At 40.3% G+C, this 13,033-nt stretch overlaps 1 protein-coding gene across 1 annotated transcript in view; it reads left to right on the top strand.

The window, feature by feature from the left end:
• The first annotated feature begins 243 nt into the window (after window positions 1-243).
• nav3 (neuron navigator 3) overlaps window positions 244-13,033 on the top strand; it is a 321,262-nt gene continuing 308,472 nt past the window's right edge. Inside the window, exon 1 of the mRNA XM_055055458.1 lies at window positions 244-806. The gene's annotated coding sequence lies outside the window, so the exon portion shown is untranslated. The remainder of the gene's footprint in view (window positions 807-13,033) is intronic.

Raw genomic sequence — 13,033 nt, forward strand, 5'->3', positions numbered from 1 at the left:
TTAGAGCTTTTATAAATGTTCACTTTATAGACCCAAAACTTTGTGTTCTTGGTCCTGCATGATGTTTGATGGGTTCAGTGCATGGATGCATCCCCACTTAATGACAGACCCCTTCTCCAAATCTTTATTGATGTAAAAAAAAAAAAAAAAAAAAAAAAAAAAAAAAAAAGAAAAAACATCAAGGAGAGTAATAGATCAATAAATTGACTCTTTCAAAAACCACCACCACCAAAAGTAAAAAAAAAAATGTATGAACACATTTCTGTTTCAAAATAAAACATTTGGGCATTTTATCCTAACCACTAAAGTTGAAATGGCTTGAATTGGATAACTGTATTGGAAGGAGACTGTTTTCCCGGTGCTGTGTAATATCCCAGTTTTAACCTTGCAATTTCGTCTCATCTTCCTGGGACACTCCCTTGCCAGCGTGAACGGGCACAGCGTTGTGGGACGGCATTTCGCACATCAGCGCCCCCTCGTGTCCGCCCAGGCAGCTGCAGTGCCCCGGCAGAGCGCTAGCGCTGTGACGGTGCTCGGCGCTCCTGGCTGCGCATCCCGCTCCCTCTCCCCCGCCGCCTCAGCAGGAGCAGAGCCTCCTCTCCCGCAGACAGCTGAGGGGAGCTCCGGCCGTCTCCTCCTCTCCGGGAACACCTCTTTCGGAAGATGCAAAGCAGCTCGCTGCTGCACCGCTGCTGCTGCTCCTACAGCTGCTCTCAACTGGCAGCGGGGAAGAAAGACCCGCGATAGAGGGAGACCCCCCCCCCTCCTCTCCTCTGTTCTTCTTCTGTGACGACGGCAGAAACCAGGTAAGACAATTTGCCATCTGTTTGCAGCAAGTGAGGAGTTTCTAGTTGTCACGGGCTTTTTGGGTAGGAAAAAAGCAAAGCTGATGCTCTGCATGGGTGGCAGCAGGCAGGCTGCACCTGCTCTAAATGAGCATAAGCCAGTTAATTTCACTCTTCCAGGGTTCTGACATATAAACCAGGTGAATATTAATAAAGGCCATGCTTTAATGTGTCTATAATCTTAAGGAAAACACGTTGGGATTGTTGTCTTCTAACAAAAATGAAGGATTCCCCACTTTGTGCTCCTTAAAAATTTGAACACTTCTTGTTTTACAACTTTGATCTCAGTAAGATGTGCGTTTAAAGCAACTTGCAACAATTTTTGCCACTTTTTTTTTTTTTTTACACAGTTTGCCACAAACACAGACTTTGCTGTAAATTATTGCTGTTTTATGTGACAGATTGACAGAAAGTAGTACATGGTTTGGAAGTCTTTTTAGGTAGGTTGCACTGGACTTTGTTTTTAGGGGTGACTGAGTAAAAGGAACTGAAAAAAAAACCTCTTATTTGAAGCAACTTCTCTCAGAGGTTACCAGATTACCAGGTCCAATAGTGTCTTTAGCCTAATTAGTGGGATGAATGATGGAACTAAATACAGGTCAATTCTGGAAGAAAAGCTGTTGGAGGCTACAAAAGACTAGAGACTGAGGTAGAATTTCACCATCAAACAGGAAAATGGACTCTAAACATTCAGCTGGAACTACAAGAAAATGGTTTAGATTCATTCTCCCCATTGCTTCTTTAATAATTTCATCATGTGCTTGCAGCTCCAGATCTATTTAATGTAGAAAAATTACCTTGGCAAAGCCGTCGTGTAGGATCTGCTTTTGATTCCTAATCCCCTGGACTCATCCTAATCTATTTAGCATAGCTCTCAGCCTGGAATCATGAATGCCTGGAAGATTTTTTAATAATGGATGACAAAAGAGATTCGCCAGTTTGCAGCATCGATTTGTCCGGATGAGAACCTAAAGGACCTGAGGACATCTTGTTTCACTAAAAGATGTCAAAGATTTTTTTTTTTGTATTCTTAAAATGGTTTTGATGCTATTAGTTTTTTAAAATAATCTCCCAATCTGCTCATATAATGCGTTTATTCAAATAAACGCTTTATTGGAGGCTTCTTATTACCCCAAATCAAATTACACGCCCACGTTAAAGTTCCCTCATAATTTCCCTGATCGTGTAACCAGTGAGATGCTGCTGTGGCATCTGGTCCGCCGGTCCCAAGGGAACGGAGCGCTGCCAGAGCTGGCTGGAGCTCACTGACGGTGTTGAACCCATCAAAGAATACAACCAGAAGGTACAGAGTTGAAAGGACTTGAGGCCACCATCCTCATGGGGACTCATTGCCCTTACCAAAGAGATTTGCCTAAACCTTGATCACTGTCGGCTCTGGTGACAGTTGTACCAAGACTCAGCAGCTATGGTGGAGGTGGTTTGAGTTTGACATGGCTAAACAGAGTTTCCCACCTTCAGTGAACCCTGCTTAGAATGGTTTGCCAAGGTTTTCTTCTTCTTTTGTTTATGACTGCAAAGGTTCTTTGTAGTCCGTCCATCCATACATCCCTTATCTTTCCCTGAATCCATGGGTCAGGTCATGAAGCTAGCAGTTTTCAGACTTCTCTCTCCCGAGCCACATGAGCCGCCTCCTCCTCCGGGGGAATCCCAAGACATTCCCAGGCCGTCCCAGAAAGATAATCTGTCCGGCATATCCTCTAGGTTTCCTCCTGGGGGGACGTGTCCGAAGCACCTCACCAGGGAGCCGTCCAGGACTCATCCTAACCAGATGTCTGCTCTTGTTCTTTCCAGGGGGAAAATATATGTAGCATCACAATATTTGTTGTCTTAATTAGTGTAAACACAAAAGGTTGAAGAGAATTCAACTCTTCATTGAGGTATTAAAAAAAAAGTCACCTTCCTACATAGAAAAACTCTTAAGATCCCATTCCCTTGACACATAGTTGGATTGATGAATGTTGAAGAAAGTATCTGCCTTTAAAGATTGACTTTTCTATTGAGGGGGACTCTGTCCTTGCAACGCCATCATCCCACCATTTCTTCTATGTCAGATCACATCAGAAATAATTTAAGATAAGATTTTTGATAAGAACATTTTCATGTATTTTTATTACACTAAGTAACCCAATGATAAACAGAACAGTCTGCATTCACTCTTCCTCTTAGCCTTTGCGTCTTAATGCAGAAATGTGCAAAATAATATAACGATTTTCATTCAAATGAGTTTGTTTTCTGTTTTAGTCAGGCTAAAAAAGTTTTGGCAAAGTTTACGTCAAAATATTATGGCTGGTTCTGTTCTGGAGACTCCTCTGGAGCCTCTGGAGATTAAAAGGGTTCATCTTGAAATGGAGGACAGTAGAGGCAACTCTGAGCATGACAAACGGTGAGGGAGTGGAACCTCAACTTCAGCTGGCGTTGCTCCGTTCAGCTCACTTTTTTTTCCCCCACTACCACACCATTGGATCTGCTGCATTGTAATAACCGCCGAACTGCTCCCATTCTGTTCTTCTCCTACGTCACGTTCTTACAACTTCTTCCCGTGCCCTTGGGTTGTCTGCGCGTCGGATGATGAGGGTGGCGTTTTCCTCAAGATCAATGACGGTTTAAGATATTTCACTGGGAGTGTCAGACTGAATTAGGGCAAACGGCGTCAGATGAGACTTTAACGGCCTTGATGTAGAGCAGGGACAAGCTCTCCCATCAGCATAGATTAGCTGCCTTGTCATTGCGGGAGAGAGACTCTAGATTAATTGGGCATAAAGTTTTACCTGGAGCGATGCCATCAGATACTTTCATAGATTAATAATTTGTACTTTTGTCTTGTCTCCGATTTTCTGCTACCTTGCGAGGCAAATACGTTTCACTTTTAGTAAAACAACTGGGCGGGGTGGAGAGATATTTCATCATGAAGAAAAGACTCAAGGAATAAACAGCATGCAAAAGAAGGATAGAAGTCATAAGCCGCACGAGATCCAGTCGCAGACGGAACAGTCGGAAACAAAGTCGGCTTTCTGCTCATCTCCGCAGTGGGGAACGGCTCGCTGTGCTTGTAGACAGAAAAAAGGAACAACGAGAGATGCAAAGAGAGGACAAGGAGAGGGATTACGTGTCACCAGCGAGCATTTGGAGGCTGAGCTCTTCATGACACTGATGGCCCGTGGAGCTATTCTCTTCTCCGTGACGGTTCGCTCTGCATCCATCAGCAGCTGGGAGCCGTGAAGATATTCTGCTGCAAGTGAAAGATTGGAAGGTGGTGTTGGGAGCAGGGGGGGAATGATGTAGTTCCCTTCAAATTAAGGAAAGCTAATCATCCATCAAGCAACGGAGCAAAATGCAGTCATGCTTTGTTTTTTTTTTCTGTTATTTACTGTAAACATGCTTAACTTTGTGCATAATTGTAGAGTAAGATAGGAATAGCAGTTTGTTGACTTTGGTGAACCACTGATTACTGCAGTTACTAGGGATGCACCGATCCCCTTTTTCACTTCAAAATTTGACTTTGAGTTTCGTCCGCAACCTTTCCAATACAGAAAAATAGAGCTGAATTGAATAAAATGTTTCTTCTTTTTTTTTTAAACACAAACATACAAATACCGAATTACAAATTTATTTGATAACTCTGCACCAGTACAGCACATTGAAATAGCTTCAGAAGCTTGGTCAAACATGTAAAAACAGCAGATGGTTGCTTAATTTGTTCTGCCATTAGGAGTCCAGGAGTCAATGTAAAATAAATGGTAAATTGACAAAATCAATAGGTTGACTTTCTTGTCAAACATGTTAAATAAACTACAACAAGCCTTCTTAATATAATGTAAAATAAATGAGAGAGCTTGATGTCACTCAGAGCACAAAGCATAGAATCAGAATGACTAGATCTGCCCTTAAGGATCAGGCAAACTGTAATGATACCCAATATAGATTTTCTTTTTCAATATTGACACAGATATTAACATCGGATTGGTGCATCTCTACCGACTACAGCTAGAGACACTGTAACCTTTTTAGAGTTTGTCCACCCCATCTGCAGATATAAAAATAAAACCTGCCAATTCTTTGTGAAATGTCTCAAGCTCAGATTGTCAAGAGAGTTTCTGTGAAACTTAACATTCTCAGCTTGAGTCTCAGTGGGGAGAGCAAGTACATGACACACTGCTGATTTTGAAAAGCATGTGCAAGTCTTAGGTTTTTATCATAGGTGCTCAACTGTGAGTGCCAGAAACCAAAACAAAAATCCAGAAAGTCACTTAGTAAGATTTTTAAGAAATTAATTTGCATTTAATTTTTTTTTCTTAATGGGACTGGCCCTTAACAGAGCCTGTACCACCTGCTCTGCTTTTCTGCGATTGGCCGACTCACGTCTCCTTAGTCGGAAACTAACGTAAAGTTTCCGACTAAGTTGTGGTGGCAGTTGTGACGCACTCTTTCCATGTCACAATTGCAACGTTAACAGTACTTCATGTGGTATTCAGAGACCGAGATCTGACTTAATTAGCCAACTCTGTCTTAAGCATCACTCGAGCCCTGTCCCTTTTTATCCAACATCTGTGCAGTGCTAATAAAATATGCAACTGCCTCCACATTTACTCTCTTTTAGCCTTTTTTCCTTTTTTTCTTTTACACTTAAATCTCATCAGACAAATGGTAATATAAAAGATAACGTCTTGCAACTAAAAAGCAGTTTTCAACCAATCATTTCGTGCATAAAAATCCGTGGAAACCAACATCATGTAAAGTTAAGTGCCTGCAGTAACTGTTAACATGTCTCTTACCTCTGACGATTTTGGCCAATACTGATACATATTTTGGGTCTGAAAACGCACTAATACAGCATCAAAGCTGCTTAGCTGGCATGAAGACGTGAGCTGGTGTACAAGTCAGAATCTATCATGGCATAATAAAAGGAGCCAGGATGATTTTCAGGCCTTTTTCAAGATAGAAAAGATCGGTTTTGCCTGTAAGTATTGGCCAAACACCAATCATATAAAATTAAAGAAATTGATGGACCCCTATCAGTGTACCCCTATTCCTGATAGTAGTGACAATATACCCTTCATATTGATGGCCAGAAATGCCTGAGAAAGAGTAGAAATGATCTAGTTGTAAATCTCAAGTTGTAAAATACAAGGGGAAATACAACCTACATTTGCTCTCTTGACATAAAGCACATCATGGACTAGAGGGGACCTCTTTCAGCTATGAATAATACTAAAGTGTGAACAGAAACCAACCACTGCGCCCTTTACAAATGGCAGGAATCTGCATGTTTATGTTGTTTGCTTAAAGATTGATAGCCCAGATGCCGGAGTTTGGCACCGCGAGCTCAGGCTAAGGAGAGCTATCCAGAGTTGTTTCTTATTTACATCAGACTCATTCATCTCCCCTCATACTTTCAGCGGAGGCTGACATTGAAATGGCTCTGTATTAAGCAAGGAGAAAGCAAACTCGAACTTGTATCACTTTTCCACCCCTCCTCCTTAAGAGCGAAGGAGACATGATGGATGACATGGCGCTTTAATGATCTTGTAGTGGAAATGCAAGTGCTGAAGCAGGCACATTATACGCTAACGGCAGAGAAATGAGGGTAGACTTTTGGCGACTGCGTAAGGCAGTCTCATAAAAATCCTGTTCCTCAATTAAAGGACTGGGCTGTCGAGTGAAAAGGACATGCAAGGGACAAGTCTAATATATGTCTTTTTTTAAAATCATAAACATGTACCGTGGTAAGGTCCTGTGATGTCTGGGCTTTAACTGGACCGTTAACACCTTGATTGTTTTCTTCCTTCTGCCATTCTGCTGCTGTGGTTGGGATCATTGTGCTGTTGTTGACCCAGTTTTGGTCGTCCTTTAGCTGTTGGGCGTATTTGACACAAGAATTCTTGGACACAAGTCAGTTCAATGCCTTTGCTGGACTGAGTTCCTGTAAATTAATCCCAAAGTAACATCAGCCCACCACCATATTTGACAGTTGGTATAAAGTGCTGGTACTCTAATGTTGTCTTTGGATGGTGTTGTGCATTTTTGCCTGACCAGCAATAATTGTGGTTTAATATCTTCCAAATGTTATGCACGTTAATGGGATATTTAGCCAGTTGGAGTCTCACAATGGTCACAAATAACATTGGCCAAAATGCTAAAGATAACGGAGTGACGGAAGCACCAGAGAGAGAGGGGAAGAAAAAGAAATTTGTGTTCCAATATTTACCAGAATTATCGCTGTCGCAAGATTTTCCAACATTTTGGGGGCCAAATATACTTTTATTGCCATGACTGTCAGTCCAATGCATCTTCTGGGACTCTTAAGATTTGTCATGTTTGCTTTTTGGATACACACAGTCCAGGGCAGTTCAGTGTAAGGAAAACCTGTGATATGGGAATATTGCTGGTGATGATGATGATGGTGATGATGACTTGAGCTGGATCAAGAAATCTTTGACCAAACAATGTTGATGTCCTTCTCCTTTCAGTTCATTGCAAACATAAACCTCAGATACGGAGTAGTCTAAACAGATACCGGATACATATTCACAAATTCCATCTCCACATTATGGCTTTATTGTAAAAGTTGCATCTGGCTACATTTTGGTAATTTGGCTGGGAAATCTTTTTTTTTTTTTTTTTTTGTCGCTTCTTAATGGCTTCCTGCTTTTGTCTTGCACACAGTAGTGCATGTGGACCCATTATGAGTCCGGCAGCCTTTAAACCTAGCTCCCTTCTCCTGCCATCTGTTGTTTGGTGAATGGAAAACTAGTAAATCCAATCTGCTCGAGGTGCATGTGCTGGCAATGTGAGGCAACTTGTCATTACGAGAGGATCCAGTCTCAGAGCAGTCCTTTTGTGATGAAGCTTTCGTGGTGCGTTCAAGGTCATGTGTTGAGACAAAACGACGTGGTTGTCTTCAGTTGCAGTAGCACGGTGTGTTGATGTGTTTGTAGTTTCTTATTCTTTTTGTGTGCTACTAGGAAGGTTTGGCAAGAGTCCAGATCAGGAAACCACTTTTTTCCTTCTACTTGAACTAGGCATGTGGTTCAGTGTACTGTGTGATAACCTTGAGCAACACGAGTTGACTTCACATAATTTGAAATTAAAGTATTTGAGTAAATACGATTCAGTGTGTTTTAAACAGAAAAGTGAGAAATGTGCTTGCTAATTTAAATAACCAAATGCTTCATGTTGTATTTCTGTTCAAAAAACATCAAACAACTGAAAAATTCAGTGTAGCTCAACGTGCTGTACTACATTTACACGACTGAAGTTTTGAGTGACAGTCGCTGAAATACCGAGCCTGATTTCTGCTGACACTGAAAATCAACAATTTGATCACTTTTCAGACAAAACGTTGGTCCTGAACAAAATGGATCAGCCTTTTCAAAGACCAGTGATCGGCCAGAAAACTGCAGTCTTTACACCTGTAGTTTTGAAACGGTGTTAGGAAAAGGTTCGGCTGGCTTTAGTTTTGTTTCTCCACCACGACTGCTTTTTTGTTCCTGAAATAGTTCCGGATTGGCAAATTTTTTTCATTGTTGTAAGCAAGAAAAAGTGGAATTGCCTCTTGTTTTCAACCAGCTGACCAGCAGTGTGCAGCAAGGGGAAGGGAGGCACAACACTGCACCTCTTTCAACCTTCTGCTGAGCACTGCCTGTCAGGTGGCTTAAAGAACACAAATTCAGCTGTTGGGAAATGACTCTGTCCATTAAAAACCAGAACAGTTAGGGTGAGAGTTCACCATTTCTCTATCCTCAGAGCATGTTTCTATTTAGACAGTCAGATTTTGTTTAGCTTACCTCTGTCTACATTTACGCAAACTGAGTTGTTTCTGTACACTTTATTTCCTGCTGTGCTGTTGGCTGTTACAGCAAAAGGTTAGAAAAAAAACTGCGATAAAATGAATAGCTGCAAAACATTTCAGATGCTTTCTAAAGAATCTTTTAAAATGTTTTCCTTTGGTGTTTAAACCTACCAGTATGACCTCCTGACAAGCTTTGGGAACACACCTCTTGATTAATTAGCTGATGACAGTTTATTTTTCTTTTTTTTTTCCACTCCTCGTTGATTAATTATAAAATAAACTGATAGAGAAATGATCTCTCTCTCTCTTGTTTGTGAGCTACTCACTCATGAGTGTAAGCCGCACTGAAATTATGCCACAGAGCCAACAGGTAGACCTGCTTATTCCTTTGGTAATTGCCGTCAGTCATCTATAAAAGTGTTTTTGAATTTAATGCCCGTGTCACAGATTTAGATAAGTTTACCCCTTCTCCTGATGAGCACTTTATTTTTTGCTCGATGTAAATGAAGGTCAGACATGACTACAGCGACAGCATAAGGAAAAAGTATTGAGAAAAATGTAATGAATGTAGACGACGTATAAAATTGCTTTTCAAAAACGTCACATCATTTTTTTTCTCCTCCGACAGTGTTGGTAATAGAATTATTCCTGGATAATTTTTTTCCAAATCCCATTCTGCCATGGCTGTTTCCATCTCTACCAGTTAGGGCGTCTTGCATCTCTTTTTCGATTTTACTGACGTTTGTTTCACAGAGAGTTATTGAGTTTTATGACCCACCAATTGAGAAATCAAGCTGCATTTGCTCAAACAATGTTAAAATAGTGCAAATACAGCATGCTAACGCTACGAGGCCCCAGGGCGGGAACTCATGCATACCCAATGAACCTTGGTTTGCGTATCATTTCCTCTCTCATTTCTCTGGCGTTCTGGTAATATCCTCTGAGCTGGAATGACACTGCAAACCCTTTTGTCACTGGTGGCACACAAACACATTCAGAGCGATGTTTGTGGATGGCTGCTTGCTTAGATACTCGACAGCAAAGCGTCTCCTCAAACTGCAGAATTTGATTCTCAAGAATCAATGATTAGATTGTTTTTCTCCCCCCAGACATTATTATCATCATAATCATCTAAGAGTTTTTTTTTCTATTGCTTTGTTTACAATGGTTGGTCTGCAATCAGATCATTCATATGAAGTAGAGAGTGTCTGTGAACAACAGTGTTCTAGTTTTGTTAAAAGATACATAAATGGAGGAAATAAGGTTGTGTTTATCTGCTCATAGTCTAAATAGAGGAGTAGGTAGTTTACCTTGTTGAGGAAGTAAAGTAAGGTGCAGAAGTTCAGTAGATCGTAACAAGCATAACCGACTCCACAATAAATGTGCATGCAGCCACCAAGCTCCTCTCCTATCAATCACAAATCCCAGACAATTTAATCTTGACTCACCCTGCAGTTATAACAAGCAACAAAAGATGTTAAGCAAATGCTGAAGGGAAGCACCCTAAAAAGCGTGATGATGGCACCATCATGTTTCACAATCGGAATACCTCTGGTTTTCTGCAAAAATCTAAATTCTAACTAATTATGCATTAATACACACAGTGGAAACTGCCTTAGCTTCTGCACTGCCGCAGAAATTAATATCTACGGACTTTCTTATCGCTCTTAAGGCCTCAGCCAATCATCACTGCTTCACAAGTACCAGCCAATATAGGAGCCAAGTAGCATTGGACCAAGTTATTTCAACTTCCCAAGTTGGTATTTGACAGGACCCTATGTTTCAAGTATCAGGCCTTTACACTGAATTGGCTTTAACTGTCCTAATGGCAATGCTTGATGGTATGTATATCTTTATAGGCTGAGATGCTAAAATTCCAAAACTGTCACTTAATATCCCAGTTAGAGACATTTAGAGTTTTTGTTGGGGAACAGGATAATCTAACTGAAAGAATCCAAGTTGGGCAAGACACCAGCAGTAGAAAAAGAGGCCGACATGGCAAATTACTACCAATTCCCACATTAACTGAACCACAGAGTCTGTAGCAGCAGAAGCAATGAGATGACATCAACAACTGCAAGCGTTTTCTTTTGTTTATGTATTTTTTTTATGCATTTTTCTATTTACAGAGTGGGCAGGACTTTCAGCTTGATGCAATTCAACAGTTTCTTGGGGGTCAGTCACACTCTCTACTGTTAGATGCATAAAGTGTCACAGCAAAAAATGTCTAATATTAGGTTCTTGTAGCTGGGTCTAAGTAGCGCGTGTAATCGATTGACTTGTACATTCAGGAAAGTCACTCGGCTGTGAAAGTGCTCAGAACAGATTGCGACCACAGAGACTTCGAAGTAGACTTGAGGAGGATGGGAGAAGAATAGTTATGGTCACATGTGGCTATCCAGTCCCTTTTAGAGAACCTTCTGCCTTGTAGGAATGAGGGTTTACAACTGGGCCAAATGAAATGCCGATGATGTCAACAAAAGTGCGAGAAATTGCAGGTTATCATCTTAGCCCCTGAGTTGTTGCGCCCGGGGGTGGAAAATAGGCAGTTTCCCTCAGTAGATGATGATCCTACTGAAATGAAATTTACACCAGATGTGGGTAACAGTCCACAAAGTAATCCACTCAAGCAATTACATCAAAACAAATTAGTCCATAAATTCTATGTATCAAAAGCTTCAAAAGAGAGTGAGCTGGAGAGTGAGTATTGCTCAAACATTCTGCAATGTAATAAATACTCAAAGCCTTTTGGTATTGAAAACTTGGGCAGAAACTGTCTTAATATTTGATGCGTTTGCATTCTTTATTTTTGCACTCTGATCTTCAGTTCTTTCCATAGCTGCAGTTGTAGGCCAGTGATTGACCACGCCTTTCTAGCAGCGTTATTTTCTTTCTCTGAAGCGGTTGAGTTTTTTTTTGTGTGTGTGTGTGTGTGTGGAGCAACGCAATGTTCAAGGACACTTTTAAAACTCAAAATCAAGTTCGGTAAAAGTTGCGCTAAGAAAAACCAGCTTGGCCAAGAGGAACACAGCACAATATGTGACATTATGACTTGGCATTACATTTGATTGGTTCTTTGCCATTCCTCCTTCATCAATTGTGCCATCCTGATTGGTCCTTTGTGGTTTCATGACCCATGTCAAACAGTATGTGTTGGTTTCCCTAGCAACACAATACTCCCAAAGGATGACTGTACATTTACCTTTTCCCTGCAACACTTCCTCTATGTCTGTCTGTCACTTTTACCTCAAGAGGACAAAACATTTCAGTTCTGATCAGGTTGAAGAGCCGCAATGCCAAAATCATTTCACCCCCATGTTTATTTGATGCGATAATTTTATTATTCTTTGCTGCATACTGTTACCCTTTAGTATATGGCTTCCATTATTCTTCACAACCCCTGATTTCCTCTTTAGATTTTGATCAAGAATGTCCTCGTTCAATAATAATACCGGTACCAGTACAATGTGTGCAAACAAAATGTCACTGAATAAATTCCACACTGTTTAGAATTTAATGTGTTTTATTTATTCTACTTTTTATTGGTCTGTCACACATCATGTAATTAAAATATTTAAACATTTCCACTTGATTTGAAAAAGCAGAAGAATGGAAACTTCTGCATGGCATCATAGTTGGAAGAAATGTTCATAAATATCTTTTATAATATTTATTAATATATGTTTTTCTGTCTCAACATGTTATAAATGTTGAGATTTCTAACATTTGATTTGTGATCCTTGCAGCATTTTTCCCTCTTTCATTTAGAGGGGTCGAACAATCGTGCCACAAAAACACAGTTTTCAAAATTGTTTTGATATGGAAAATGAAAACTATTTTGAAATGTTTTAAAGCAACATTGCCCTTGAAAATATGTAATTGAATCACAAGGAAACTTTAAAATTTATAAAGCAGGAACAGTTAAGAAAACATATGACATAAAAGTTTTTTAAAGATCACAGTATTTTATTAACCAACTTGGAAATGCAGAATAATTGCGCTTCTTTAGAAAAATGCACTTTTGTATTTCACCCATTTAATAAAAAAAAAAATAGAGATAAGCTGCTTATTGTTCATGTTTGCAATAAAAATATTACTTTGGTAATCTTGACTTTGGGCTTAGGCGTAGGAATATTCCTACTCCTATTCTGCCGTAAACGTCAAGGGATGTAACATTTTGTAAGGAAACACCAGAAGCCTGAGTTCTTGTTCGATGACGGATCTTAAACCGGTGTTCTCCAACATATCGCAAAGATTTTGTTCAGTGACCCTACAGGCCTTGCCAGAAGTTGTTCCTTTAACTCCAATCGAACGCGGAACAAAAAGCAGCGCCGTACGCTCTTGACTCCTCTTTGATGCATAATGTATCAAAGTCAAA

This window comes from Poeciliopsis prolifica, unplaced genomic scaffold (genome assembly GCF_027474105.1).
Source record: "Poeciliopsis prolifica strain line A6 unplaced genomic scaffold, Auburn_PproV2 SCAFFOLD042, whole genome shotgun sequence".
Lineage (NCBI taxonomy): Eukaryota > Metazoa > Chordata > Actinopteri > Cyprinodontiformes > Poeciliidae > Poeciliopsis > Poeciliopsis prolifica.